This window comes from Culicoides brevitarsis, chromosome 1, assembly GCF_036172545.1.
Source record: "Culicoides brevitarsis isolate CSIRO-B50_1 chromosome 1, AGI_CSIRO_Cbre_v1, whole genome shotgun sequence".
Lineage (NCBI taxonomy): Eukaryota > Metazoa > Arthropoda > Insecta > Diptera > Ceratopogonidae > Culicoides > Culicoides brevitarsis.
This window is the reverse complement of record NC_087085.1, coordinates 37,528,651-37,534,650: the sequence shown is the minus strand read 5'-3', so window position 1 is coordinate 37,534,650 and position 6,000 is coordinate 37,528,651.

Here is a 6,000-nt window from a genome sequence, read left to right as displayed (position 1 = left end):
TGTCGCTTGATATACCGGAACAAATGTTTGTTATTAGGCGTTCGAGCTGGCCTTTTGTCAAGTGAATTGATGCGAGAAATTTATCATCATGGTCAGAGATTGGCTCGCAACTAGATTTTGGGGAGAGCATTATTTTTCGACACAAATCGACTGACTTTTGCTTCCGAGTGACGAATTGACTCACATGATGCTGAGTGCGATAAAATGTGATAAATTTGATTTTTTTTTTTTTGTTAAAGAGATTTGTAGAAAATTTTGAGAATTGAGCGTATTTTGAGTTTTGTAAAAAATTTCATTTTTGATTTCTATTGAATATTAAATTAAAATTTTTGAGTTAAATATCAGAAGGTTTTTGTAATAAAATAATTAAAAATAATTAGGTAAAAATTATGGAAAACTTAAAAATAAGTTATGTGAAATTAATTGCTAAAAACCTAACCTAAAAATTTTTATTTTGCTATTTAAAATTGCTTTCATTAATTTTTTAAAATAAATTAAAATTATTTTTTTTTTAATTTTTAAATTAATTATTTTTGAAAAAAAAATTTATGTGTAATGTAAATATTAAATTTTAATTTATTTATAATTTTTTTTAAACGACATTTTTAAAAAATATTTTAATTAAAAATTAAAAAGAAAATATAATTTTTTAAATAAATAAATAATAACTTATTAAAATTTTAAAAATCATAAAAAATCAGTTTGATAAAAATTTTTTCATCAATTTCACAATAAATAATTATTAAATTAATTTATTTAATTATTTTAAAAATTATTTAATTAATTAAGTATTTTAAAAATTATTTTTCTGTTTTTATGTGTTTTTTTTTTAATAATTAATTAATTGTTTAAAAAAATAAATTAAAATAATAAATAAATAAAACCTAATTAAATTTTAAAAAATCATAAAATCAGTTCAAAAATTTTTTTATCAGTTTTACAATAAATAATTATTATATTAATTTATTTAATTATTTTATTAAATTAAATATTTTAAATTTTTTTTTAATTTTTTATAAATGATTATTAATAAAATTTATTTTTAAAATAAATAATTAAAAATAAAATAAAACCAATTATTGATAAAATTTATTAACTAATTAATTCAAAATATTAATTTAATCTTAATTTTTTATTTTAGAATTTTTTGTTATTTTTTTAACAAACAAATCAAATGAAATATTTTATATAAAAAAAATTAAACTATTATTAAAGGTTTTTAAAAAAAATATTTAAATAACGAAAAATCTCAAAATTTCCGCTAAAAAGCAATTTTGTATGAAAAAGTCTTTCAAGAACAAACAAAAATTCTTTTTTCAATTTAAAAAAAAAATTCTTGACTACCTTCAGACCATGAAATGATAAACTGTTAAAGTCACGTACCTGTTGTGTTTACCTTTTCTCTTTTGATTCCGTCTTTTGTGCGGAAAAATATTTTCTAATTTTCCCTCATTTCAAGCACAAAAGTTCTTTCATTTTCCCGCCTTTTAATTTCGAACCACAATCAATTTATCGCCCAAGACAAATGTTCCGCATTTCCGAACGAAAGACCATTTCTATGATTTATTTTGCTACGCGCGTCACATTTCGCACCAACAACTCACATAAAACGATCAATGTTTTATTACTTCGGTTCTCTCTCTCCCCATACAAGTTATTTATATCGAAATATATCGTTCCTCCCACACTTGTCGTCGTCGCAGGAAAAACAATAAACACAAGAAAATTCGGTCTTCTCGGAGTACTTTGACACGCACTTCAATGTCGATAATTATTATTATTATTATTACGATGCGAACACCTTGTTTGATTTTATTTTATGTACTTTGTTATTGATTCCATTGAACTGCCAGTTCGTGCCTCGGGAAATGTTTTATTTTGTGGCAAGAACTCTTCACACTTTATTAACGTTCGACGACATTCGTTGATTAGTCTCTCGTGTTGGCGGTTTGTGGGAGTGAAGAAAATGCTCAATGTAGCAAAAAAAAAAAGTTTAAAATCGTCGTTTGAGCAAATGGGCCCGATAACGACTTGTTCGTCTTGCGAGTGTTTTCAAACAAGGGCAATAACAAAAGTTTACAATCATAAATCGTTAACGCGCAATTAGTTTTAATATTTTCGCATATCGTGTCCCATGATGTTATTAGATTTGTAGGTCTTTGTGACTTTGTGCCACTGCTGTTGCTCGTGATGCATGCTGGAAGTGATAAAAGAAGTTTTTTCCTTCTTTTTTTTTATGAAAAATTGTTATGGAAGAAAGTTGAAAAAGTGGATCAAGGACAGAAAAACAGACAAAAAGTTCATGTTAAAAGATTTTTTAATTTAAAAATTTAACAGATTGACATTTTTCTGCGAAAATTTTATTTTTCGGGAATAGAACAGACCTAAAATTCTTTTGAAAAAAAAAAATAAATAAAATATTTTTATGAAAAATAATTTTTTTTTAAATTGAAAAATATCAATTTAAATATAAATTTTACACAATTTTTTAATAAAATAATTAATTATTTAATAATAATAATTAAATTTATTCTTTTTTTTTCTAATATAATTTAATTTGATTAAATTGATTTTATTTTTATTTAATATTTAATTTAATTTAAGTTTGATTTGAATCAAGTAAAATTAAAACTGAAATAAATAAAAAAAAAAATAAATAAATATTTTAGTTATAATTTTACTTGATTCAAATCAAACTTAAATTAAATAAAAATAAAATCAAATTAAAATTAATTAAATCAAATTAAATTAAATTAATAAAAATTTTAAATTTTATTATTATTAAATAATTAATTATTTTTTTTTATTAAAAAATTGTGTAATTTATATTTGAACTGATATTTTTCAATTAAAAAAATAATTATTAAATTTTTAAATTAATTAAAATTGTAACTTGATTAAAAATTAATAAAAAAAATAATTTAAATAAAAAATTATTTGCAAAAAAAAAATAAAAAAAATCAAAGCAAAAAACTAAAAAAATAAAACAAAGATCAATTATTATTTAATAAATTTATTATTTATTATTAAAAATATTAAAATAAATCAATAAATAAATTGAGGATCAAAAAAATATTTTTTTTTATTTTTTTAATAATTTTTTTAAACTAATTTTTAAAAAATAATTTTTTTTTATTTTTATTTTAATAAAAAATAAAAAAAAAAAATTAAAAACAGGTAAAACACTCTTTCTACCCAATTTCATAATTAATTTTAAAGCCATGAACATAATCCTCAATTTCCTTTTTTTAAATATATTTCAACTCATTTACTCAAAAAAAGCTCTAACATCAGCTTATCCGTGTTCCATTCACATTTTTTTTTTCATTAAAGGTCAAACGGAGATCATGTCCCGCTTGTCATGTTCATGTGTGTGTGTGTGTTAAAAACAATAAAGATAATTCCTTCTAATACATTTCAACACATGCCCATCAAAAGACGAGGCTTCGACATAAGCTTGTTAGTTCAATTTCCCACAAAAAATAGAAAAAAAAGGAAAATTGTAGCAAAAAAAATGATTAGTTGAGTAGGTTATTTCCGTATTCATGGTAAGCAATGGCCTCCGTAATATGTCACGTTCCTGAGATTTTCTATTTTATTTTATTTTATTTCGTTTCACGATGCGAGGCACAACAACAACAGGCAACTAACTAGTCGACAACATAAATGGTTGCTTGAACACGCCACAGACAATCAAACATGAGCAAAAAAAAAGATTAAATAGATAAAAATGAATTAATCTACATGTTGATTGTATGGAAGTAGAGTTGAGAGACGAACAAATAAAAGTTAATTCAAAAAATGGTGAAAAGTGGAGTTTACGAGAGTCATCTTATTAGCGTGTCTCGTTACAAGATGTGAAGGAGGAAGAGAGACGACGAGCAATAAAGAAGACAAAAGACCGGTGCGGTGTGAAAACACGTCTTCCTAAGAACAATAAAAACAACTTTTATCACCAAAACACTTTTTCTCTCTTCGCAAGTCCTTCGTTTTCTCCATTTTCTTCGTTTGTGTGTCTTGAATTCATGAGGATTGTAAATTTTCGTGTTTATTCAGACACACAGAGCGTTATAAAATACCTGAATTCATACAAATTTAATGGCAATAAAAATACACACAATTATTTAGAGTGTCTTCTTGTTCATCTTTCATCCAGAGGGAGAGTATTTCGGCAGGTTTTGTGATAAAAACGACACATTTTTTTCGTAGACGAACTCTTTTAGTACCGTTTGCTATCGTTTTACCAACAAAAACAAAACCCGACCATTGACAGAGCTCAGACAACAACACACAAAAAAAAAACATTAAAAGCAAAATAAATAACAACTCTCGGCACCGACTCGGCAAAGAAAATTACAACAATAAAATTTTCTTGTTGGAAATTAGAAAAATTAAATTTGGGGTTTTGTGGGATGAACAATTGAAGCGCATTAATTTTAAAATAATTAAATAAAATAATTGAAATTAATATATAAATATTTAAAAATATCATTATTTAATTTTTTAACATTCAAGCAAATTAAATGAAAATTTTTATTCATTTTTATTATAAATTTTTTTAATTTAAAAATTAATTTTTTTATTTAATTTAATTTTTATTATAATTATTTTAATTTATTTTTGTCAAATTTAATGTAAAATTTTAAACAATAGAATTTCTTATTAATTTTTTTCCTATTTTTAATTTGATTAAATTAATTTTTTTTAATTATTTAAAATTTTTGAACATTTTTTTTTTTGTAAAATTACATTGAAAAAATAATCTTTTTATTAGGGTATCTTTTTTTTATCTGTTTTTTAAATAATTTATTAAATTTTAATATTTTTATTTTTTCTAATAATTAATTTAATAATTAAATTTTTAAAATTTAAAAATAAATAAAATTTAATTAAATAAATTTAAATAAATAATTTTATTGAAAAAAAATATTTTTATTATTATTTTATTTATTTTTAAGCAAATTAAATATTTTTTTTTAATTTAATTTTAATTTTTTTAGCAATTTTATGTAAAATTTCATTAAAAACAATAAAATTTCTAATTAAATTTTTTCCTCATCTGAATTTTAATTTAAATTTTTTTTTTTAATTTTAATATTTTTATTTTTTTTCAAAGCTTAAAATTAATTTTCATTTAATTAATTAATTAATTTTTAAGTTTTAAAATTTATCTGAAATTTTTATTAATTTTTGTTTTTAAATTAACTGAAATTTTTTAATTAATTTAAATTTTATTTAAAAATTTTAAAATTTAATTAAATATATTTATATTAAATTTATTAAAAAATATAAATTTTTTTAATTTTTATTCAAAAGGATTTTTTGTTTATTTTTCAAATAAAAAAAAAAATACAGACAGACTTCAATAAGGAAAAAAACTTATTTTTTTCTCAAAATATTTTTAAAACAAAGTCCAAGAGTTGAAAAGAGTGGCTGTTACTTGATCTATGACTTACTGTTTTGTGTTTTTTCGTCTCCCAATCTACAAACAAGCAACAAACAAACAAACGGGTTTAACGTTTTTTTTATTTATTTTCTCAAAATAAATTTTTAATGGAGGAAAAAGGATTATAATTAAAGAAAGTTTATCATGTAAGAAGAAAAAAGAGAAAAAAGGATAGAAAACCTAACGCAACGAGGTCGCGACGAAAAGAAAGCAGAGAACGCAGATGGCTAATTTTATTGGACACACGCACACAGACACAATTTATGTTTGTTTTAAAGAAATGCCAGGTACTAATGTAACCGATAAAATATTAAATTGTGCGGAAAATTAATGAACATCCGAATGACGTTGGACAAAAAATTATGTTTTGTGGGTGCGTCTCGAGGGAATTGAGGGCAGTTCATTGTTAGATGGGAGAAATCTTTTGTGACGAAAGACAATTTGAGTTTTTTCATGGGTAATAACTTTTTTTTCTTGCTTGTCTAACCGTCATTTATGATTCATAAGTGTTGGTTATCCAAAACCACTGAATGGATTTTTTTACAACCTTAAGT